The 26195-nt window shown below is 40.5% G+C and overlaps 1 long non-coding RNA gene and 1 pseudogene across 1 annotated transcript; one reads left to right on the forward strand and one right to left on the reverse strand.

Moving 5' to 3' along the window:
* The window catches only part of LOC116467863 (glycine N-acyltransferase-like protein 1), a 69928-nt pseudogene extending 51438 nt beyond the window's left edge, over nt 1–18490 (forward strand).
* Nucleotides 18491–20702: 2212 nt separating this feature from the next.
* On the reverse strand, nt 20703–25689 carry LOC131383588 (uncharacterized). Its single transcript, XR_009213730.1, has 3 exons — nt 25559–25689; nt 22278–22364; nt 20703–20754 (listed from the first exon to the last, which is right to left on the reverse strand). It is a non-coding gene; the product is annotated as an uncharacterized LOC131383588 (long non-coding RNA).
* Nucleotides 25690–26195: the final 506 nt, after the last annotated feature.

The following is a 26195-nucleotide window of genomic DNA, read 5'->3' on the forward strand; positions in this document are numbered from 1 at the left end:
GGGAGCTTTAAGTCAAACAACCTCAAACCCATTTCTTCCTATGAAGGGGTGCAAGTCTCTGAAGCTCTCACTCACCCTTGATGTCTGTGTAGAAAATGTACTGTAATCCCCCTGGCCCCCAACTGTCATTGCCTTTGGTGTGATATGTTCCTTATTTTCTAGTTTAGTTTGAGTCCCTCTCTCCTCTGCTAGCAAACCCCCATCCAGCAATAAGGAACCAAACAACAGCCTCCTATTCACACTCCTTGCCTCCTTTCCACACTACCCTAGGGAATACCTGGATTGCCCCACTCTGTCCACATACTGTAGCATTCATTCTCTATCTCTATCATCCTTTCACCTGTGGTGGTTTATGGATGTGATCGAGTTTTTAAGATTATTACACACTAGTAAAAAGAAAAAGCAACTCAAAGAGAGAGAGAGAGAAAGAAAGAAAGAGCTATTCAGGGTCTTTGCCCATTTTTAATTTGGAGTATTTGTTTTCTTGCTATTAAGTTTCTTATTATTTAAAACATTAACCCCTTATCAGATGTATGGTTTGCAAATATTTTCTTCCATTCCATAGGTTGCCTCTTAATCCTGTTGATTGTTTGCTGTATAAAGCTGTTTTAGTTTGATGTAATCCCATTTGTCTATTTTGGCCTTCGTTATCTGTGCTTTCGGGATTCTATCCAAAAATCATTGCCCCACCTAATATCAGGAAACTTTTCTCCTGTGTTTTTTTCTACTGGTTTTGCAGTCTCAGGTCCTGCATTTAAGTCCTTAAACCGTTTTTGGTTGATTTTTATACATGGTGTGAGATAAGGTCTAATTTCAATTTTCCGAATGTGGAAATGCAGTTTTTTCAACAGCATTTATTAAAGAGACTGTTCATTCCCCATTCACGTTTTCTTGACAACTTTGTCAAAATCAATCATCTTAAATGCATGGATTTATTTCTGGACGTTCTATTCTGTTCCATTGTTTCATGTTTCTGTTTTGATGCTAGTACCATCCTGTTTTCATTACTATTGCTTCATAGTCCATTTTGAAATTAGGTAGTGTGATATCTCCAGCTTTATTCTTGTTGCTCACGATTGATTTTGTTCTTAAGGATCTTTTGTGATAACATATACATTTTTTGGTGTTTTATATTTCTTTGAAGAATGTCATTGGTATTTAGATAGGAATTGCATTGAATCTGTAAATCACTTGGGCCATTATTGTCATTTTGACAGTATTAATTTTCCCAATCTATAAATAATAAATATCTTTCTATTTATCTGTGTTTTCTTCACTTTTTTCATATGTTTCATAATTTTCACTATATAAGTCTTTTACCACCTTATTTACATTTACTCCTAAGTATTTATTTTTTGTAGCTTATGCGAACAGGATTTTTTTCTTTATCAGGTCTTTCATTGTTAGTGTATAGAAATGCTGCTGATTTGCATATGTTCATTTTGTATCTTGCCACATTACTGAATTTGTTTAGTAGTTTTAACCTAGTTTGCTGCAGTCTTTAGGATTTTTTATATATAGGGCCATGCTATATGCAAACAGGGACATATTTAGCTACCTCCTCTCCAATTTGGATGCTTTTTATTTTTTTCTCTTGCCTAATTGCTCTGAGTAGAGCTTCCATTAATGCACTGAATAGAAGTAGTGAGAATGAGTATCCTTGTCTTGTCCTTAATCTTAGAAAAATGTTTTTCACATTTCACCATTAAGTGTGATGTTAGCTGTGGATTTATCATATATGGTCTTTATTGTATGAGCTACATTCTTTCTATACCTCATTTGTTGAGAATTCATAATCAGGAAATCATGGTGAACTTTATCAAATGCTTTTTCTTGCATCTGTCAAGTATCATATGGATTTTGTTATTTATTCTGTTGATGTGGTATTTCACATTTATAGATATGTATGTTGAACTATCTTTGCATCCCTATGTTAAAGCCCACTGTATCATGATGAATGATATTTTTGACATGCTGTTGGGATTAGTTAGTATTAATATTTATTGATGTACCTTAGTTCATTAGTGCTATTGCCTAATATTTTCATGTGTTGAAGTGTCCCTATCTTTGGTATCAGAATTATGCTTGCCTTGTAAAATAACTTTGGAAGTATTCCCCCTTCTTCAATTTTTTGGAAGGCTTTTAGATGGATTGACATGATTTCTTCTTTAAATGTTTGGTGGAATTCAGCAGTGAAGCCATAAGGTCCTGAGCTTTTCTTTAATGGAATATTTTTTATTACTAATTTAACCTCCTTACTCATTATTGGTCTGTTTAGACTTTCAATTTCTTCATCTTGGTGGGGTTTATGTATCTAGGAATTTACCCATTTATTGTAGATTATCCAATTTGTTGGCGTATAATTGGTCATAATAGTCTCGATTTTTTGGTGATGTAAGTTGTGATGTCTCCTTTTTATTTATGATTAACTTTTTTTCTCTTTTTTTCCCTTAGTCTGGATAAAGGTTTGTGAATCTTATTTAACTTTTCAAAAGATCAAATTTCAGGTCTTTTTTTTTCATTGTTTTCATAGTTTCTATTGAATTTAACTGCCCCGATCTCTATTTATTCTTTCATTCTATTAACTTTAGGCTTAGTTTATTCTTTTTATAATTCCTTGAAGTGTAACATTAGGTTGTTTAACATCTTTCTTCTTTTTCACTGTAAATGTTTTGAAGCATCTAACAAGTTTTGGTATTTTGAGTTTCCATTTTTGCTGGTCTCAACATATTTTTTAATTTCCATTTTAATTTTCTCTTTAATCCATCTGTTGTTCAGAAGCATGCTGTTTAATTTTCATGTATTTGTGAGTTTTCCAAAAATTCTCCTGTTATTAATTTCTAGTTTCATGCCATTGTGATCTGGAATGATAAATGATATGATTTCAGACTTCTTAAATTTATTATGACATGCTTTGTGTCCTAACATTTGTTCTCCAGCATTTCCTGAAAGACAGCTCTGATGGTAATAAACTCCCTCGATTTTTGTTTGTCTGGCAAAGATTTTCTCTCCATTATTTGCCAAAAAAAACAGATTTTCCCAGGAACAGTATTTTTGGTTGACACTTTTTTTTCTATAGAACATTGAATATATCATTCCACACTCTCAGCCTATAAGTTCCTGCTCAAAAATCTGCTATTAGCCTTATTGGAACTCCCTTATATGTTACTTGCTTGTTTTCTCATTTGTTTTCAGAATCTTCCTTTTCTTTGATTTTTGACAGTTTAATTAAAATATATCTTGTACTCTTGATGGGACTGAATCTTATCAAACATCTTCAACGTTCCTATACCCGTATATTTCTCTTTCCCCAGACTTGGAAAGTATTCTGCTATTATTTCATCAGATAAGCTTTCTTTCCCTATCTGTTTCTCTTCTCTTTCTGGGACACACATGATGTGTGCAATGGTTCTCTTACTGATGTTCTCCAATTGCCGTAGGATGTCTTCATTTTTTCTCATTTTTTTCCTTTTATGTCTCTGACTCAGTAATTTCAAATGATGTGTCTTTGAGTTCATTGATTCTTTATTCTACTTGATCAAATCTGCTTTCAAAGAACTCTATGAAATTTTCAGTTCAACCATTGTGTCCTTTATGTCCAGAATATCTCCTTTTTTATGATTTCTTTCTGTTTGTTGAACTTTCTATTTTGTTCATGTATTATTTCTCTGATTCTTTTTAGTCATCTATCTGTATTCTCTTGAAGCTCACTGAGCATTTTAAAGATGATTATTTTAAATTCACTGTCAGGAAGTTCATAAACCTTTATTTTTTGGGGTCAGCTATTGGTTATTCTTTTTTTTCTTTGGTGGTATCATTTTTCTCTTATATTTCTTGATTTTTAGGCTGTGCATTGGTGTCTGCACATTTGAAAAACAAGAAAGTTATTCCAGTCTTTGCATACTGGCTTTGTCTGGAAAAAACTTTTCCCAGTCATCCAGCAATTCTTGGCAGCGTGTCTGTTGTGGTCTGCAGGTGAACTTGTTGCTGAAGTCTTCAGGCAGGCTGGCCTGGTGCCTGTGTCAGCAGGTGGTAGGCTTGGTTCCTGGGTCTGTAGAGTTGGGCCTGAATCCTGTATCCACTGGTTGGATATTTTCATTGGGTATGTGGGGATGGACATAAAGCCTATGTCTATAAGGGTAGGCATAGAGCCTGTACCAATAGGGGCTGGACTGAAGCCCATGTCTACAGGGGCTGACAAGGCTCTGAAGTGGGCATTGAGCCTGTGTCTACAAGGGCTGGCTAGGTTGTGGAATGGGCCTAGTGTCTGGGTCTACTGGGATGAGTCTGAAATCTGAGTCTATGGGGACTGGCCTGGTACTGGTGCAGGATTAGAGCCTGAATCTGAAGAAATGGGCCTAGGATCTTGGTAGATGGGAGCTGACTTAGAGCCTGTGTCTTCAGAGGTGGTCCTAGAGCCTTGGTCCATGATGACCAGCCTAGCGTCAGGGTCTGCTGAACTCAGCCTGTATGCTGGGTTTGCAAGAGCACAGCTCAGCTCTGAGTTTATTGTATCCTGGGTCACAAAAACCAGCCTGAACCCTGAAGCTGGCCTAGGGCTGGAGTGGGGGTGGGGCCAGTCTAGAGCCTGAGATTACAGCTGCTAGACTGGTGCCTGTAGCCACAGGAGCTGGCCTAGAAGCTGCGGAATGACCTGGAGACTGGGTGTGTGAATTCTGGCCTAGAACCTAGGTCTTCAGGGCTGGCATGGAGACTAGGTCCACGAAGCATGCTTAGGGTCCTAGGGCTGGAGGAACTGGACTAGAACCTGGTTCCACAGAAGCAGTCCTAGATACTGGGTCTGTGGGCACAAGCCCAATAGTGGAGTCAACTGTGATGGGTCTGGACCCTGGGTCTGCTGGAGCATGTGACCCTAGGAACTGGCCTCGAGAGTGGGGTGGCAGAAACTAGCCAAGTGCTAGGTAGGCCTGAAGCCTGTGTCTGCAGATCCTTGTCAGATACCTAGCTAAGGGCTAGTGCTAGGGCTGCCAACCTGGAACTGGGGTGGGCCTGAATCCTGGATTTGTGTGAGCCAACCTAGTTCTGGGCTGGTCTGGAACCTAGGGTAGACTTGGAGTCTGTGACCACAGGGGCTAGCCTGGTACTAGGCAGTCCTGGAGCCTATATTCACAGGGGCCAGCCTGGAGGTTGGATCTATGGACACTGGCCTGGTGACTAGAGTTGAAGGGGCCAGCCTGGCCCTGAGGCTGGTGTGAAACCTGGAGTTGTGGAAGCCAGCCTGGTCCTGGGAACAGTCTGGAGCCTGGAGTCACTGGGGCTGGGCTGGTCCCAGGGAGCATCTGACACCTAGGGCACTGGAATAGATATATCCAGAAACCATGTCTGCCAGGCAAGTCTGGAACCTGGGCTCTGGGATCTGCTCTGGCTCAGTCTGCAGGTACCAGCCTGGAGTTTGGGGCCATAGTGGCATACCTATTACTGTATTTCACTGAAGCAGGCTGTGTTTCGGTCAAAGGCAAAGTTCAGTGCCTACTTCCCTTTTCTTCTTCAACACAAAGGTTGCCTCTCTCTGTGCTCTGCTGCCTGTTATTGTGGGAAGGATGACATAGGTAATGTAAAATTGTTCTTCCTATGCTCTTCAATTCATCTTTTCTTATTTCTCTGCTACACAAAGATTCTGTAATCTTTCACCTGGTATCCTTAGCTCTTGTGAAGGTATTTTTGTCCACAGATAGTTGTTTAAATTGATGTTCTTGTGTGAGGATAAGTACTAGAAAGTCCCATTCTGACATTTTGCTGATGTCCAGTTGTATGGCATCCAATCAGATTTCTAAATAGTGATTTTCAAAGTGCCTCAGCAGCATCAGAGACAGGACTCCTGCTAATTTGGAAAGAAAGATGGCAGACCTTATGTTCAATGATCTTATCAAACACATATATACACACAATAATGATAATAAATAGAGCAGACAAAACTTTTGGAAGTGATGAATATGTTTATGGCATAAGTTGTGGTGATGGTTTCATGAGTATGTATTCATCTCTATCTTCATCAAGGTTTATACATTAAACACATACGGCTTATTGTATGTCAATCATACCTCAATAAAATAGTTCTACAAAAAAAGAAAGGTAAACACAATAGAGGAAAACTACTCTTGGCCTATTTCTCCCACTAAGTTCAACTTGTATTTCAGAGTTCTGATGGTTACTGAATCTTCCAGACTTTCTGATAAGTATAATAAGAGAAATAATATGTTGGGCTAGAAAAGATAAAAATATGTATTTGAGGATTAATCAATCAAATTTTCCCTTAACATAATAGGACTTGTTGTTCAAGATATTCAAGCCAGTACCAGGTTAGAGGGAGACAAAAGTTCCCAGATCAAATATCTGTGTAAACTAATTCAACTAAAGTCACAAGAGGAAGAGACTCATGATGACATATTTGGAGGTACAACATGCAAAATTCATCACAAAGTGGAAACCAGCATCTTACAAAACAAAGAACAATGGCTTGGGATTTAGAACGTCTGGGTTCTGGTCTCAAGTTTTGCACATTCAATCATGTGTTTATGCAATCATGTGTCTACATTCCAGGACTTAGTTTCTTGAGACTAGACCATCTCTGATAAACTTCCTATCTGATTTTCCTCTCTTTCAGCAAGTTAGGCAGGTGCTCAGATCAACTTTTTGGTCACAAAGGATGAAGGAAGAAGGCTTCGGGTGTCGTTCTTAACCACAGTTTTAGGACACAGGTTTAAAGAATGCATTAGCAGGGACTAAGCAAATAATGAAAGCTAAATTTGGGGTAGAAAAATGGGGAACAGGAGATGAAAGAATCAGAAAGAAAATATTTAGGACCAAAAAAGAGAGTCCCCTATTGCTTTGTAGTATAGCCAAAGTTCCTGTTTTTCTCTTCTTTAGACTCTAAGAAAACCAGAAAACATAAGAGAGCTTTAGAGCTTTAAAATATTCTCAGATGCCCCAAGCCAAGAAAGCATGTCCTGTGGATCCCACCTTTTCCCAATTCCCTGACCTAGCTAAAACCATATACCACTTCCTTATTTCCTCTGGAGGCATTGAAACCTCATCACCAACCCAGAACAGTTTGGTACGACTTGGTCTCTCCATGAAGTATCTATACATCCCATTTCTTCCTCTGTAAAAGCTTCAAGATTCCACCTTGGTGTCAAGTTTTTCTACAGGGCAGATTATTGTTTATTTCAAACTCCAGAAACCCTCATTCTTTTCTGGGATCCATTTAAATTGGTGCTACCAGGCTTTTTGACCCTAAAGAACCTGTGTTTACTTGGCTCTTCTATGCCTTCCCACCAGCCCCCAGTCAGTTAAAACACCTTTCTTTTGCTATAGAAAAGTGCAACCACATCTAAAGCCACCATCAGTTCAAAGTCCTCTGACTGAATGAACAACCCCTCCCTCAGTGTCCAGATGTGAAGAATCTGCTCAATCACCAAAGCTCCTGAATTAAGAGTTAGGGTGCTCCTTTTTACCATTAGGAGGAACTTCATTAGGAATTCTGAAATAGAGCAAGTATTTCAGGGGAATCCCAGGTCACAGTGCCCACCTGTCATCTTAGAAGCCAGAAAAGAAAACTTTTTCCCTAGAAAGACTTCCAGTGAAAGAGAATTTCTCCAGGATTTGAGAGTATGAGAGTCTCTTGGTGAGTTCCCTGTTGAACAGAAATCAGGAATGTACTACTACACAGAAGAGATGTACAAGCATCTAGTCACTGCCTCAAGGTAATGTTGAAAGAATTTATTATAACTTAGATTGGGATAGAGTGATTCTTTGATCTTTAGGTCTCTCCAAAGTCCTCCAGAAGATCTTGCAAAGGTAAGTCTCCTCAGAAGCTCTAGGAAGTTTTTGGATTCTATGGGTAGGTGCCAACAGCTATCAGATGTCTTCCTAAGTTGGCTGCTTCATTCCAGTTTCACATTGCTAAAGGCTAATTAAGGACATTAATATGAACGAAGCATCCCAGAGATCCTTGACACATTGTGAGAATAGACAGAGGGAGCAGCTCCATCAGCCTCCCACAGACAGCCATGCAGTCCTCATTACCTGCCATGAGCAACAGTTTCAGGGCTTCGCAGGGGTTCAAAGATGGCCAGCTTATTGCCACTCTTTGTAGTATGAAGTAGACCAAAAAATAAAGATAGATCAAAACACTGATAATATAATGTCTTTAAAATGTGTACATTCTATAAATGTATGCTTACAACCACAAAAATGCCATGCAATACTGTTGTTCTACTCACATGATCAGTACAGGAATTATAAAGCATTGATTCAGGGTGGACTTCTGGCAGCATATAATTGATGGTGAATGTGTTCTCTTCATTCTCTCTGAGTTTCATTGGGTGATATCATTGGTGATAAAGCTAGAATCTCAAATTTGGGACCCTTTTTGAAAGTGGGGCCATGCCTAAATGGTATCCCAGGTGTCTACTCCACCATGACCCCCTGAAGCACCTGCAGTGTCCCAAAGGTTGGAAGAAGATTCAGAGCTAGGCAGCTGGAGAGACCTAGAATCAGAGATCTCTCACACAGCCTGAAAAGTCCAAAGCTGATTAGCACAACCTCAGCACCAGTAAAACCAGAATTCATTGCTTCCATTCAGAGATCCCATGTTTGTGCCAGAATCCAGGCTGCCATGAGTGTTTCAGGAAGTCACTTATGACTAATACTGAGTATGATGAGACTGATATCAGAGCTGAGCTAGGCCCAGAGAGCCCAGAGGCAGTGACACATAAGGCTAAACCTTTCAGTTTTGATCCATAGATTAGCTACATCAGAGAAGTGGACTTGGAGAATCCCCTGCTAGAGTCCTGCGGAGTAACCACTCTGTCAGATAGCATGTGTTTCTGGGAGGAAGTCATAGGGGTCTAGTTCCACCTTATCCCCCTGCACACCATAAGCATGGGCTGAGATCTAGAGAGAGTCCAGAGCTGGCCTGAAAGGCAGATACAAAGGAGTCTGCTCTGGAACTGAGGTATTCTAAGAACTTGGCAATCTCAGCAGCCCTACAGATGGGAGAGGAGCCCACAGATGGGAGAGGAAGCTATTCTCCTGGCCAAGGTCCTGAGACAGTTTGCCAGAAGTGTAGGTAGACTTGAGGCAGATTGCAGCTAGCACTGGCACTCGAATTGAAACCTCCCCTGTAGTCCCATGGACAGGTTTTTGTATAAACATAGAAATTGACCCTTCTGGTCTTAAAGCTTGAAACTTTTATTTGTTTTATATGAGTTTCATCCTTAGTAAAGGACCCCTAGGTCCCTCAAAAAATATAAAAGAACTGAAACTCACCAGAAGATCCCATCCAGACAATGGCACACCAGGCCCCGCCTACATTATGATTGCTTCCTTAGGTCTCCTGAGTTCCTGTTTTTCTACACATTGTTACATTTCTTCCCTGCTATGTAAACTCATAATTTTAGTTGGTCAGCGAGATGGATTTGACACTGAACTGCCATCTCCTCTGCTACAGCATCTGATTCAGCCTTCTTCCTTGGCAATAATTGTTGATATGAATTGGTTTTCTGTGCAGTGAGCAGCAGGACCTAGACCACACCCCTGGTGTTTCAGTAACAGATTTTGGTTCCCCAACCAGGAACACTTGGGCTCGGCTGCCATGGGCAGGGAATCTCAAAGTCATCCTAAGCAGCTGCTTACCCAATTTTGGCTAGAGATGAGTACCCTCTCTCAAGGGCCAGCCGCAGCTGGCCCCAACCATGTTCCTGATTGCCTTGGGAGAACTGCCTTTGAAATTTGATATCTGCATCCAGATAGGTGACTGTCCTTTGTGGGCTCAGACAGAAAGATCTCCTCCTCTCAGTTTGGGAAATTTTTAAAGGAATTTCAACCTGCAGGTTGAACAAGTCCAACTGATGAAGAGAGGGTAGTACCCTGACTATTTCAGTACGGACACTCTTAGGAGCTTGTCATTTTGTGTGTATCCAGGCAAGTGAGTGTCATTTGTGGGAACCAGACAGTGGGATCAGCTCCTCTCCATCTGAGAAATTCTGAAGGAATTATTATTTCAGGTCAACTGAGCCCAACCAATGTAGAGAGGAAGCACCCCAACTCTTTCATATTGTAGACTTTTGGGGCTTGTTTGATGCTGCAGCAGTTGGATTGTGTTTTAGTGATTGTTTGCATGTGTCTGATACAGTCATGGGAAATTAGAATTTGATAAACTGATATTCTTTTGTGACACTGTTTGGTTCCGTATAGTTTGGAATCTGGAGTTTGCTGTTGTATGGGAAAGCGGGCTTTTGTGCTGCTATTTTAAGCAGGGTTGGGCCAGGTTAATATGTGATGATCTCATGTGGTGCCGTTTTTAACCCCAGTGTTCTGAGAGTATAGGGAGTTTTGGCCTTTAAAAATCAAATTGCCACAGAAAGTCCTTTTATTTAAAATTTTGGTTCACAGCCTTCACTAGATTACCTATCAAGGCTAACAAAGTTCAGCCATGTGGACATGTTTGCAGACAGCTGAGACTGTATTACTATCTCATGGCTAGAGTTCCAGGGTAAAAGCTATTGGATCTTTGTGTGTATATACATCTAGATGTGTTTATGTGTATGCACATGTATTACATTATATGTTGTGACTACCAAATTGGCTTATACATAAAAGAACACTCCTAGATTAAGTAAATAAGTCCAAAGTGTTTTTAACATTCATATTACTTAAGTAAATTTTTAGGAAGCTAGCATTAAAATTATTAGAATATGAAAATAGAAATGTCTTCAGAATTGTCAGCATACATTTTTTTCTGGGTTTTATGTTTGTCTCTGCTAGATATTTTGGGGTATCAGAGTGTGGCACAGAAACTTATAAAACTATAACCAGTAGTTTGAGAACAGCCTGAAAAACAAAGACCACCCCCAACTCTGTAACATAAAAATAACATAATTAGCCAGGCACAGTGATTCATGCCTGTAGTCCCAGCTAATCAGGAGACTGAGGTGGGAGGATGCTTGAGCCTGAAAGGTCAAAGTTGCAGTGACTCATGATCCAGCCACTGCACTCCAGCCTGGGTGACAGAGAGAGACCCTGTCAAAAAAACAAAAAGATAAGAGGCAGAGAATGACAATGGGGCACAGCAGCATTGCAGAGAAACTAGGGGAGCAGTTGTAATTGTTAATAGGATGGTCAGAGGAGGCCTCATTGAGCAAGTGGCTTTAAGGTGAAGACTTAAAGAAGGTAATAGGGTTTTCTATAGGTATAATGAGAAAACAGAATGCAAACAGAAGAAAAAGGACAGCAAAGTGCCTGAGGCAGAGAAGGCAAAGAGATTGAAGTTAGGGACATGACTGGAGGGATGTCAGGGAGGTGACTGGACTCTAAGTCATGGAGAACTTAGAGGGCGGTTATAAGACTTTTATATATCTTTCTCTGAATGAGATTGGGAGTGACAGCAGGAGTTCCACAATGAATAACAAAAATGCGGCTTTTGTTTTAACAGGAGCATTCTGGTTTTACATCGAGAAAAGACTAAAGACATTCTCCATCCAGAAAAGACTGCCGAGAACTGTGAAGCATCTAAAAGTTTACAGGGGCACAGATTCATAAATGCTGGCAGATGACACAGGCTTCCAGGTAAAGGCAGGATTTTATGACTCCTTCAACAGGCAGAATGATTCATGTGTTTGTGTCAGTCATCTTTGCTCCACAAGTCCTACAGAGGAAATACAGGAAGGCAGATTAATGTCGCAAATGCAATAGATGTGTGTTGCAGCAAAACTGCCTTCTGCTTCAGAAGAAAGCAATATCTCTAGCTTCCAAGCTGTCCTCTTTACAAACATCCTTGAAAAGATAGGAGCAAAGGCTGTCAATGTCTCTGCTCCTAAGACATGCAGAAATGTGAGAGGCCATGAAGAATTTTCTGCCAACAAGAATGAGCAGAATGTCATAATGGATTGGATGTAAAGTGGGAGGGGAAAAGACACTTACGAATAATTCCAAGAGTTTTTATTTGAATAGGTGAAAAGGTGGAGTTGCCATTAACTTAATTGAGAAAGACTACAGGTGAAGTAGGCTGGGTGGAGATGGTGGATAAGGAGTTTGATCTGAGACATAATGAGTTTGAGATGGCTATTGGGTGGAATCCAAGAGATATCAAACAGGCCATTAGATACATATGTCTTGAGTTTGGAAAAGAGTTTTAATAGTAATATAAATGTATTAGTCATTGGCAAGCAGATTGATTTTAAAGCCATGGGACCAGATGTGATTACCAGGGAGTAAGTGTGGATACAAACGAAGGCCAGTGATTGAACTCTAAAGTGATGCAAACTTAAGAAATTGGGGAGAAAAGAAGGGTCCACAGAGGAGACTGAGAAGTAACCAGTGAAGTTAAAGGAAAATGAAGAGAGTGTGTTTTCTTGGAAACCAAGTGAAGAAAGTCTTAAAGAATGATCTATTAAGAACAGAAGCAATAATTGACCACTGGATTTAATAAAATAGAGATCACTGATGGCTTTAAAAAATGTTTCAGTAAAACGGTAGCAGCAAAAACCCAGTTAGATAAGATTAGGAGGAGGATTGGAGATAGCATTTTTAGATAATCCTTTCAATGAATTTTGCTACAAAGTGTTAAAGCAAATTAAATATGGTCTGAGAAGGACTCTGTACTTCATTTGAGTCCTTGTGGGTGAAGAGTAACCTAGCTTAATAGTCAGACAAAACTGAAAACCTAATTTAGGAGTGTGCACCTGTAACAGTACTTGAATGTTGGCCAATCCTAGCAGCCTTACATCACCACTCATAGACTGCTGAATGTTCAAACTGTGTTTAAATAAGGCAAACGCCCAGTTGACAGCAATCTCAGTTTCTGTAGCTCATTTCCGGTTCCTGGACGTCATTTTAACTTTTTTTCCCTATAAATTTGTTTTGACCACAAGGCACCCCTGGAGCCTCTGGGAATCTGCTGTGATTCTAAAGGCTGCTGGATGGAGGAATTGTTCATTGCTCAACTAAACTCCTTTAAATTTAAGTCGGCTGAAGTTTTTATTTTATCAGATCGTGTCAGAAGCAGAATCTGAAGTGGAGCTTCTAGTATTCCCAGGAGCACTGAGTAAATGCAGAAGGTACCTGCAGTATCCACTTGTGTCCATTGATCTCTCAGAGTGGCTGAGGATCAAAGGTAAGCTCCCTCTTGCATTTTGGAGCTTCACACATTTGTGTTTTGAGCTCTCTGAGTTTCCTTGAGCAAATCTGTGATCCAAACTGGTTTTGGAGTTGCAACAGAAAATGAACTGGGTCTCGAATGAATTTGATCTGGGAATTAATTGGCTTGGATCCACTTAGACGCCACTAACAGTAGAGGCCACTAACAGCTGACTGGGTCAGAAAAGAAGTGGTAGTAAGCAGTAATGTTGCAGCAGTCATAAAATTTGGCTTTGGAAAATTCACAGGGATTTTTGTGTTCCACCCATTTGTTTCATTTTTCTTGTGCACCTAGGTAGGAAAATTCATTGGCTAAGTTAATCAAAAGAACCTGAGAGTAAAGCCAGTATTTTAGGTAAAAATGGAATCCTTAATTTCTGAAAAACTGAGTTCTTTCTGGCTTATACATTAGGCCTGGGAGGCAGAGAAGTCTTACACAAATGGCAAAATCTTACTAAAAATAACTTAGAGTGGAACATTCCAAATGAAAAACAATGCATTGAATTATGTCTAAAAATGAGGGCTCTCAGTAAAGTCCCTTTTGGCTAAGAACCGGTTTGGCACTATGGAATGTCAACTGTTAGACTCTTTGGCACATTTGTAAGAATTTCAAATGTTATTTCAATGGAAATTTACAGATATGTTTCAAAATTTTCCATGTTTTTTTCTTATTTTTGTAATGAAGCTGGGAAAAATTTCAAAATGGTTATAGATCTGAAATATTTGGCCCTAAGAAACTAAAGAAAATCTTTGCCAACTCCTGCTCTGAGGTTTCCAGTCACAACTGTTCTTAGATATTTTCTATTCCAGAAGAAAGAAGACTCCTCAGGCATCTGATGACCAAAATACAAGGAAAAGTTATGGTGGTGGTGGTGGAGTGTTCTGCCACAGGCATGTGGGAAGCTCACAGAACTCTTAATATTCACTTTTCATTCATTCCACCAGAGAGGAAATGCATGAGTTTTGGATATGACTGTCATTTATCCGTGTAAGAACTTGAGAAATTAATTGTGTCTCTCTAAGCTTTGGTGTATTCAAAATGAAGATGATACTAACAGTACCTACATCATGAGTGTTACTTGAATGGAGATGTGTAAAGTGCATTTTAATTTCATTTGGTCCTTTAACGTTTTCCCTTCACTTCTCTTCAGAGTTTTTTCTTGAAGGGCTCAAGGTCTGAAGCATCCCACAAAATGATTCTGTTGAATAATTCCGAGCAGCTGCTGGCCCTCTTCGAATCTTTAGCAAGGAGCATTCCTGAATCCCTGAAGGTGAAGGAACAGTGGGAGGTTGGAGTATGGGAGTAGGGGGGTTGAGGATGAGAAAATAACAGGCTCATGATTCTGGTCCTTCCTGACTTTGTGTAGAGGGTTGGAGCTGGGAAACAGGATGGGGTTGGCGACAAAGGAGGCATGTGAAGAGCTGCTGCTTCTCCTCAGGAAAAGGCAGCTAGGCCCACTCTGCAGATTTTATCACTCATTTGGAGAGGCGGTGGAGAATGGTGGCTACGAATATAGGTTTGGGGCCAGATTCAATAAATATGCATTGCAAGGCTGCCGTTTTTTAGTCAGATATCATTATGCCTGTGTCTTTAGCTTTCTATGCCTTTACCTTTGGTCTTTTGATTAATAAAATGGGAATAATATTGGAACCTACCTCTTAAAGTTGTTGTTGACACTGAACGAATCCATACAATATAAGTGCTAAGAGCATTGCCAAGTGCCCAGCTAGTGCACAGTAGCTCTTTGGTAACACAAGGACACCTACCTGTGAGTTCTGCCTGCTTGCTGATGACTTCATGTCCATCAGTATGGTCCTGGAGATGCTGGTCATCACACCATCAGTGGCTTGGTCCCAATGCTATCTCCTGACTTCCATTTTTCTCTTCCTCTTCACATACAGATCCCCATCTCTGCGGATCTCAACCTCTCCTATTCTCTTTCATCCCTCCTTCAGGTGTATGGCTCTGTGTATCACATCAATCACGGGAACCCCTTCAACATGGACGTGTTGGTGGACTCCTGGCCCGAGTATCAGATGGTTATTGTCCGACCTCAAAAACAGGTAGGCACCCAGACAGGGACTGGTGGAGCCAGGCAGGTCCAAAGGGCCTGAGGAACTGTCCAATTCAGACACCATGGCTGCTTTTATAGGGTGAAAGGAAATGTGAGTATTTTAAAACACTCCTTCAGTACTGGGCACCTTGTGTGAGTGCCACATGTTACCACTCTTCCTGTAAAGCATAAGACTCATTTGGGAAAGGGGGTCAAGGTGGAAGGGGAGGAAAACGACAAGGCTGACACTCACAGATTAAGGGCCCTTTGAGGTGGCAGGGATCACCTGCAGGGGCTGAATGGAGGCCAGTTTACAGGGAAAGTTGGGTGTCTGAGATATCAGAACAGTGACTTAGAAACAAAAACCAAGGCAGTAGTCTACCAGTAAAATTACCTCTCACCGCCAGGTATGGTGTCTGTTACCTGTAATCCCAGCACTTTGGGAGGCCAAGGCAGGAGGATTGCTTGAGGCCAGGAGTTTGGGACCAACCTGTGCAACATAGTGAGACCTCATCTCTACAAAAAAATAAACAAAATTATCAGGGCAGGGTGGTGCATGCCTATACTCCTAAATACTCAGGAGATGGAGGCGGGAGGATGGCTTGAGCCCCAGAAGGTTGAGGCTGCAGTGAGCCAAGATCACACCACTCTACTCTAGCCTGGGCAACAGAGTCAGACCCTTTCTTAGAAAAAAATGTTACTTCTCAGGAACCAGGGAAGGGACACACAATTACTGTGTGTCAACTGTGTGGAAGCACTTTGCTTGTTAGTGACAGTCGTCATCAGAACAATTTTACAAAGTGAGCATTAATACCTTCAATTTAGAGATGAGGAAACAACACTGAGAAATATTAAGTCATGTAGCTGCTGGATACCAGCTGTTAAAGGATTGCCCAATCTGAATTCAAGTTCAATGGACTCTGCCACTTTTACTAGCTGTATAACCATAGGCCCTTCTGTGAGTTTTACCATCTGTTAAAATGGAAAACATAGGAGGACCTTCTTCAGAGTATTACACAAGGTTTAAATGAGATACCATATGTCAAACACTTAGTACATGGCACATAATTCTAAGTAGTATTTACCATAATTAGCCATTATTGGCTGAGGACACATAAGGAATACACGATTAAGCTGAAATAGTAATACAAAACTACATCTATTTTTTGGCCCTAAAGACTTCCCCTTTTTGTGTCTGTTTCATGCACATCTGGTTATTGAACTAAAGCCTCATGGCCAGCCCAGCTTCGGGTGGGTGTAGACGCTGAGCCCCCACATAATAATAAGCTGAGCCTAACACCTTCACCAGGGACGTTCTTTTGACCTCCTGGTTTCCTGATAATTTGGGATCGAAGATTAATGCTTAGTTTATTTGATCCATGGTCCAATTTCTTCAAACTGTGATATGCTAAATAACTGTACAAGGTCAAATAGTTCTTTTTACTTCAGTAACTTTGTAGTTACTATGTGTATTTTAACAATGTAACTGTACCATCAAGCTGTAACTTCACATATGCATTGCTTTGAACAGAGCTAGTATTTATAAAGTGAGTCAGTAAACAAAAATATTAAAATATAAAAGTTCCATGCCACACATATATGACCAAAAAAATAGAAACAATGAAATATGCTGCAATTTACTTGGAAATACATTCACCTAGTCTGATTCCATAGTATACCATGTTTCTTTCAGTATTGAAAATCAATGCAATTTTGAATAAGACCTTTTTAAGGTGAGATGCTGGAGAATTTCTCTAGAAAAAATTAATTCTTTCTTTGTTGGTTTTTAATCAGAAAGATAATACATGCTGATTATACAAGTGGAAAAATCCAACATGATTTTAAGAAGTTAATAACCTCTCACCTCCTTTACCCTCCTCTCCTCCATTCCTACCTTTTGGGGTAATCAGTGTCCTTGCCCATATGAACACACAAACGGATATTCAGTTATGATCTCTTCTGTCATCACTTTTTAATTTGCCTTTGACATATGGACATTGCTTTGAGTGAATCAACACAGCACTAACGTGTTCATTTTAATAACTGTGGCATTCCCTAGAGTCAATGCAATGCTATTTAGTCAGTCATTCTCCTCCTGTTGGGTTCAAATTGTTCATATTTCTTTGCCACTACAAACAATGCTTCAGTAAACATCCTTGTATATGTGTCTTTACATCCTGGAAAATTTTCTCGATACAGTTGGTTTCCAAAAGGGATACCTCCAAGTCAGAGTTTATCTTATCCTAAGTAGGCACTGCCAGACTACCTTCCCAAAGGATTCCACAGTATTATTTCCATTCACAATTTGTGGAAGAATTGTTTCCCACATTCTCCCCAGCACTGAATGTTATCCCTCTTTTAATTTATGCCAAACTGGTGGGTGAAAAATGGCATCTTATTGTAGATTTAAGTGACATTTCCCTGACTAGTGATATTCAACATATGTTTTCATATGTTTATCAGTCATTCGGGGTTTACTTCTGAATGGTTTATATTGTTTGACCATTTTTGCACTGGGATTTTGTGTCATTCTTAAAATTCTCTATGTGTTTTGGATATGAGGGATACTAACACAAGGTGTATGCTACAAATTTGTTGCCCAATTGAGAATTATTTTCTATGTTATTGATATATTTTCACATGAAGCAATTTTTAATTTTCATGTAATCAAATATATTATCTTTTTCACTATGATTTCTAGGCTTTGGGGGTTTTTTTGTTAATAATTAGGAAGATTTTTCCTAATCCAAGATCATACAAGTGTTTTTTTTTTTTTACTTTATCTTACAGTGAGTTAATTTTTACCTTTAACATTTCAAACTTCATTCTATTTGGAATATATTTTTGAATAGCATGAGTTAACATTCTTTTATATTTATCTCCCTTATGTCTGGCTAATTATGTTAGTGCTATTTATTAAATAAGTCATTCTGCTACTGAAACATAGATGTCTATTTTGTCATAGAACATTTTTATATATTTTTGTAGCAGCCTGTATGCTGGGCCCAGAGGGGGTCCCGGTCTCATGGATAACCATGGACCCTTCTTGGGAAATAGGAAAGAGCTACAGTGTGGAAAAATACCGATGGACAGGCAACATGTCACGGATGTTGGTGCGATACATGAAGTATCTGTGTCAGAAGAATATTCCATTTTACATCTCTGCGCTGGAAGAGAATCAAGGCATCATCAGAATTATTAGGGCAGTAGGTTTCCTTGAGGCCTCCTGTCAGTGGCACCAATGGACCTGCTACCCACAGAATCTTGTTCCATTGTAGACAATGAAGCTGCTTAGCAATCTTGGGCAAGCCATCTCTTAATATTAAAGCAGACACCACAGAATAGCTTTCTTCACTTAAAAAAGTTGATTGGGCATTTATGATATGGCAGGAACTCTTTCTCTCATGGAGACTTAATGTTAAAAGACACAGCCATGCTCTTGAGGAGCTTACAATCCAAGCTGGAGGCAGGGGAGGGTATAGTCTTCAAATATGCTTAAGTCTTGTAGGGAAGGACGGCGTTACCAGTAAACATGTAACTAGGAAGCCAGGCTCAGTTCTTAGGACAAGGTGTTGCCTGAGAGTCTGGTTATAAATTCAGCTTTTGATGTTTGCAGCACTGCTATCTTAAGGGGTCAAGGGCATTCCAGGGAGAAGTGACCACTAAGGCGAAGACTGGAGAGTGATTAAGAGTGAGCCATACAGTAAAAGTGGAAAAATCCAGATGATGGAAAGGACACGTGCCATGCACTATCATAATAACTTTATAATTGAACACTTATATTACAATTTCTGAATCCCTGATCTCAAAAAAAAAAAGAAAAATACACTTCATGAATAAAACGTGGCCTCATTTGACTCCGCTTTCCCACCCTGTCATTGGAGCTTGGATTACTGTGAACATTGTAGCCACAGAAAAAAGAAAAAAAAAATTGGCATTTTTACACCTTCTGACAGTCTAGATTTTAAAAGACAAAAGAAATCTTAATAGAATTGTCTTTTGGAGTAAAGTCTACCAGTATTAACCAACACCTCAACTCTCCACAAAAAATAAACCTCCACAAAATTGAATATTTATACTTGATGCGATTTGAAAGTGTGCAATTCCAGCACCTAAATAATAGTGTAGGTCATGGAGTTTTTTAAAAACTCCAATTCATCTTAGAAGGCTGTGGTAGATCTGTTACAGCTTAGTATAAATCAATCCAATCAGATTTCTAAACTCCTAAGACCTGGCTGATTTGTTACATTGACTGAAATGAAAGCATGGTCTGAGAAAAACAGTAAACATGTCATTTGGGATTTCAAAGGGTGGAAAATTCTTACCTAAAAAATAAACTCAGGAACTTGGGGTAATATAAAAACAGCTATATTTTGGCACTCAAGAGGCAAACGCTAATACAGATGATGAAAGAACACACAGCAAATAAAATTTGTCTATTTCAAAATGGTGCCTCAGGCAGGTCCTGTATCCAGAAGAGGTTGTTCATCCGGGGTCTGGGGCTAAGGTCATCTTAGCAGAGCCCAGCTGCCAGCCTACCTCCTCTGCCACTTCCCTGAACGCAAGCCAGCTTCCCTTATCTAGCCCTTCGTTGCCCTGTTAAAAGTGATCCCTAAACCTTATCATGCACTTAGATTAAAAAAACAACAAGAAAGCATGGGAAAGAGGAAAAAGGATTTCTTAAATATTGCACAAGTAAGTCCAAGATTATCAATAAACACACTAAAAATGAATGGAGTAATTTTCTTATTAAAATATATGTTTTTCATACTGAGTTAAAAACAAAGTCCAAGAAGCCTACATCTCTGTGCCCTCACATGGTGGAGACAGAGGAGAGCTCAGACTCTCTTCCTTTTCTAGAAGGACTTAATACTGTCATGGGGGCTCCACCCTTATGACTTAATCTAAACCCAATTACTTCTCAAAGGCCCACCTCCAAATTCACTGGGAGTTGGGTCTTCAACATATGAATATGGGGGTCACCGTCGGTCCATAAGAAAGCATATCTGAAATAAACAACACACAAGGGTTCACGGAAAGGAAAAAGATATACTAAATGAATGTGAAACTGAAAAGCAAAGTAATACCATCAACACTAGGCAAAATAGAACGTAAGTTGAACATCCTGCTAAATACAGAAATTCTCCCACAACATAGGTCATGAATCTGCCTCACAACACAACACAACTACAAACTATACATGGCAAAAGCTGACAGACATACAAAAGAACAATGCAAATCCACAGTCTCAGTGGGAGAACTCAAAAAACTTCCCTCAGAAAGCAACAGATGATGCAGACAAAAATAAAGACAATTTGACAAAATGCCATCACAACTTGATATTTCTGGTGATGTTGGGGTTATCTGCTCATTGTGTATTTGAGAACTTCTGTTCATCTGCTTGTCAAACTGACCAGCAGGGGGTGCTGGGGAGGGAAACACTCCATCTGGAGAATGCTGGCAACTTGTCTCAAAGTCTAGAGGCTCCTGGTCCCCCCTCATGATCATCACCTATCAGGCACAAGCACTGCTGATACAGGAGCTAAAAAGAAATTATTAAGCAGTTAGTGTAGGTAAGAGAGTCCTCGGTAAGGTTTTTCTTTTAATAAAAAAGCAGCCCCCATATAATTTCTTTTCTAGCAAAAATCAGCCTAAAAAATCAAGCCGCAAGCATACATAAGCAAGCTAAAACTTGCATAGGTAAATGTCCGCACCCATGCAAATAGAAAAGGGATATCTGGAAGCCAGGCATACTCAACATTAGAGGTTTCCTCTTCCTGTTTTTTTTTGTTTTTGTTTTTGTTTTCAGATGGAATCTCGCTCTGCTACTCAGGCTGGAGTGCAGTGGTGCATTCTCAGCTCACTGCAACCTCCGCCTCCTGGGTTCAAGCAATTCTCTCCCTCAGCCTCCTGAGTAGCTGAGATTACAGGTGGCCACCACCATGCACGGCTAATTTTTTTGTGTGTGTTTTTTTAGTAGAGGGGGGGTTTCACCATCTTAGCCAGGCTGGTCTTGAACTCCTGACGTCTCGTGATCCACCGTCCTTGGCCTCTGAATGTGCTAGGATTACAGGCATGAGCTACCACGCCTGGCCTCCTATTCCCTTTTCTTTGTGTTCACGTGTGCAGGCGACATGGCACAGGCCAGCTGGAGGCCCCGTTTGCATACTAAAGATTCATGTGGGATGGCCAGGCTCTTCATGCATCACATAAATGGCACACCTGCTCCAACCAACCCTCTGAGCCCTATGTAAATCAGACACTGCCTCCTCAAGCTCCTCTATAAAACCAACCACAACTCACCCCAAACCCGGAAACCTGCTCAGGCACCCTTCCAATGCATGAGGACACTCTCTCTTCTTTCTTTTGCCTATTAAACTTTTGCTCTTAAACCCACTCCTTTGGTGTCCACATCTACAATTTCCATAGTGTGAGACAACAAACCTCCAGCATTTCCCCAGACAAACGATGCCGCTTCACTGCCATCTCAAGCCCAAGTGCCAAAAATGAGCACTTTAGCCTGATGAATGCCACGGGTGCCACCATGCTGCTTAGGATAAGCAAGGACACGAAGATGGAGTGGGGATGGGTTTATTAGAGAGGCCGCAATAAAAGCATATCCAGGCAACTTTCCACTTCCTCACTTCTGTCATTTTCAAACTTAAAGGTGTTTTTTATTGTTGTTGGTTTGTTTTTCTTTTTGTTTTAACAGTTTCTATTTCTGGCCAAAACACTGCTCTTTGTTTTCCTGCTATGACATATTTATTCTTTGTTCTGAAGTCTTTTCCACAATTTCATATAGGAACTAAGAAGACAGCCATGTGTTTGCTCAACACATTGATCCCCTCTCCACCTAGAACTCTCTTTACTCTTTCTCCCAGGAAGATTCCATCCCTCCTGTTCTGCCAGTTTCCTCATATTTGCCTCATACAGTTGCCCTTGTAAGCAGATGAACCCAGGCCAGTTCTACTTTACTATGGACACCAACTCTTCTGAAATAACATCTGAGTCTTGGGATTTGCATATGAACCTTCTCTTGAAACAGCAAACAGTCTTTCCTTTTACCTTCAATAAAGGCATCCACTTGGGAGAATGGACAGCACTAAAATTCTAGAGATTTCAAAACCAAACTTGCTGTGCCTTTCCAGAGTCCTTGGAATGAAGAAGAGAAAATAGGTTAGAAGGGATATTTTCTCCTTCCTTCCTTGCCCTGAAGGAGCTCCTATTTTTAAAGGGAATCGTTGGGAAAAATCCAAAAGAAACTCTTGCAAATCAAGCTTTGCCATGCCACCACAAGAAGAGTAACCTGTGTGCCCAGTGGTGAAATTTTTAAATTTTGGTAAAGATCTCCAGGGTCACCCCTATGGATAATAAAAATATTTTAAAAAACCTTTAAGAGAGCCAACCTTTCAGAACCATGTCTCTTTGCAAGGACCTACCAAGGCCTAGAGATCACAGCACCTTGCTAGCAGCCTACAGGCATTCTCCAAAGGTTCCCACCTGCCCCATCCAACACACACACACACACACACACACACACACACACACACACACACACACACCACACACACACACACACACACACACACACACACACACACACACACACCCTCCTGCTATCCTTTGGCCCTGGATTTCACCTAACTTTATTCTAAATCTTAATCTCCCTGTGCCCCCAAACTCATATGTTATAGGGCCTTGGTAATCCCTTTCTGAGCATATTCCCTGACTTCTTAAATACTATTTATGAGACATATATCTAAAGTAAAACTATATTTCAGGCCAGATCAGCACACTTCTTATTACAATTATAAACACTGAACTTCTTAGTTGCTGGGAAAATATATTGCAAAGGCATTCTTATGCTTGTATAGCCATAGATTATCTATGGAAAAGTTTTGAGTGTCTCGAGAATGAATGAAAATTGTTTCCCCAATATACACCTTTTTTCTTTTGAAAAGTATATCCTGCATATATTCAAAGATAATGTTTTTCAAAAGGGGAAATTGCCTCCACTGTGGGCTCTTATTAATTCACTTATCCATCAAGTTCTCTTATTAACTCACTTATTCATCATATTCCCTTATTAACTTTTTATTCAATCACTAGTATTTGTTTCTAGTGCTCATAATTGAACACAAATTTTTTTACTATTATATAAAATAAAGTAACAGCTATTCGCCATTTCCTCCTTTACCTCAATAAGTTGACATCTTCCAATAGATTCATTTCCCTGTTTTGCTCCCTCCTCTGATTCACATGAGTGTAATAAGTGATACAAAATGCTTTTATTCCTCTACCCTTCAACCCCCTGAGCCCGACATTTTAGTTCCAGGTGCTGTAGTTCCAGGTGTCACAGAATTTCCCTTGCAGTGTGTCACATCTATTTAAAGAATCCTTCTTTAAAACTTTTCTTACACATTCCCAGGGAGCCTATCATTGTCCATTTAGAGTTAACTCTCTACATAAAATGTCAGTTTTTTTGCCCACCACTCTTTCCTCTCCTTATTTTCTGTTCCTTTCTGAAATCTCTGTTCCTATTTGATTAGTTAAAATTGCTTCTTCAGTGTTTTCTGCATGTAAATATGCTACCAATATAATATCTGGAGACTCTCAAATCCCCAAATATCTTTCTTTGACCCTCACAAGAATATAATATCTGCAGCCTTATAAATCGACAAATGTTTGTCTTTTACCCTCAAGGGACTGATTCCCTATGACATCACACTTTAGGATGACCAAATTTAATTTTTTCCATTTTATACATAAGGAAACTGAGGTACAAAGAAACAAGGTAACCTTGAACCTTCATTCAAGGTCACAAAGCTAGCAAAAAGTGGATGACTAGCGATGAGGACTTCAGGTTGAGATTAACAAACAACATCACAGGATATAATAGGATTTAGCCCAACTTCAACTTCATAAAATGAATGGACATTCCCTGATCTTCCCTCAACTCCCACCCCCACCTCAGGGGATTTCAGGATGTACGGGGCAAAGCTGTCTCCCTCCATCCCCAACCGTTTCTCAGGCAGAGACGGGTGTTAAGAACTCCTCACTGCCCCTCTTGAAGCTTACATTCTGGAGCAGGGAGGCAGAAACTAAACCAAAAATTAAAAAAACAACATATTTCCTATAAACTCAGATGTAGTATATGAAAAACAACACATGATTTGACGACAGAAGATGATGGAGGGAGAAAGAACAACAAATAAGTAGGAAAAGAGGCCTCAGATAGGAGCAGGTAAAAAGGAGAGAAAACAGGAAGGGGTCAGGACCAGTCTCCCTAAAAGCCTGGCAGTTGACAGAGAGCTGCAGAAATAAGGAATAGAGCCAAGCACATAACAGGAGGGTAGAGTTGCAGTCTGAAGCACCCAAGATGGTCCACTAGGATGAATAAAGGACATACTTGAACCACCATTTAGATTCATCTTCATCGAAACAATAAGAAATTAAGTGTGTGTAATATTTAATTATTTAGTACATTAATTACAGTAGAATATATAGAGTTGATGCTCAATTTGTTAAAAAATAGACATCTAAAATTAAACCTCAGAGATTACTCTTGCCTACAACAACGAGCTTCTGAAAGGCAAGGATAGATCTCACCCATCTCTGTATCTTCAGAGTCCATCATATTATGTGGGACATAATAGGTATCAGTAGTATGTTGGGGGGAAAGATCGAAACCGTGCTGAGCACCGGAATTCTGTGTCAATCTTTTTAAAAAATCTCTTCTACTTTACAGCAGAGTCCCTTTTGTATTTTTAGTATCATCCAGCCCCACGCCCTGCAGATGAGCCCCTAAGAAATGAATCGGTGAATGAATGCGTGGACAGCGGGATGGATCAGTGAGTGAGGAGCAGTGATTCGCAGGACCTGCATGCATTGAAATCCTGACAAAGCAGCCTCTGTAAAATAAAAGACCTTAGGCTTTGGCGTCTGACAGAAGTTAAAATTATCCAAGGACTGTCCTTGGGCCACTTAGTTGAGGTTTCCTAATCTGTGAAACAGAAAATGAATTCAATAGAAAGATGGTTGAGACAAACTTCTGGAAGGTGCCAAAGCAGGATGCCTGGCATTGAGGGACGCTTCACACCCGTTAGCTCTCCCTATTCTCTCTTCACCCCTACTCCCGCCCGGCAGCTCCCCGCTGTCAGCGCCAGAAATACCTGCTGAGAAAAGGAAAAGCACAACACTGACTTTACCCCGCGACGCTTTTAAAAACTCCAAAAAACCCAGCGCGATGGGGAGTAGGTTTGCCTGGAGACAGGTGGAGCAGCCGTAATTAACTTAGAGAAAGGTGCATTGACAAAGAGGGTTGAGCCACTAAGAGCGGGAGTTACCTTGGACTAACAGTTGTATCTTCAGCGAGCACATGTCCTGGAATCTCCCACGCCCATCCCTTTTTTTAGCGCCACAAATGCAGCCTCCTAAGAGAATGCGAAGCTTGGGAGTCAGAGAACCGAAGATTGAGCTACCATTGGCCTTAATGGATGTCAATCTTCTCTTGTCGCTTTTTTTCCTTCCTCGCCTCCTGGCCCCGCCCTATCCCTGTAGGCGCGTTCTCTGGCGCCATCATATGGCAGCATGAGGGACTACACCAAATGCGGAAAGGCGCCTTCCCCTGCCCTGAGTATCTGCAAACCCGAGGCTGGGCTCTGTTTTTAAGGGTTCCGCTCGCCTGCCAGGGGCGGTGCGAAAAAGGGGTTGCCTGCGCAGATGTCATTCCCACAAGATGCAAGTAAAGAAGCACCGCGGACGCCCCGGGAGGGTCACAGAGCCACAGGAGTGGTGGTTGACCAGCTGACTGGCCTCACTTCTGACAAATGCAAATTACCCAGCCACAGTTCAAATAAGGGTATCAAAACAGAATCTCTGCAGATGGAGCTCAGCGTTATGTGTTTTGGACAGCTCGCAATAAGATTTTCATGCATCATAAACTTTGCCTGAGTATCTCAGCCAGTTTTGTTGATGCCAGGG

This window comes from Hylobates moloch, unplaced genomic scaffold, assembly GCF_009828535.3.
Source record: "Hylobates moloch isolate HMO894 unplaced genomic scaffold, HMol_V3 SCAFFOLD_5, whole genome shotgun sequence".
NCBI classification, from domain to species: Eukaryota; Metazoa; Chordata; class Mammalia; order Primates; family Hylobatidae; genus Hylobates; species Hylobates moloch.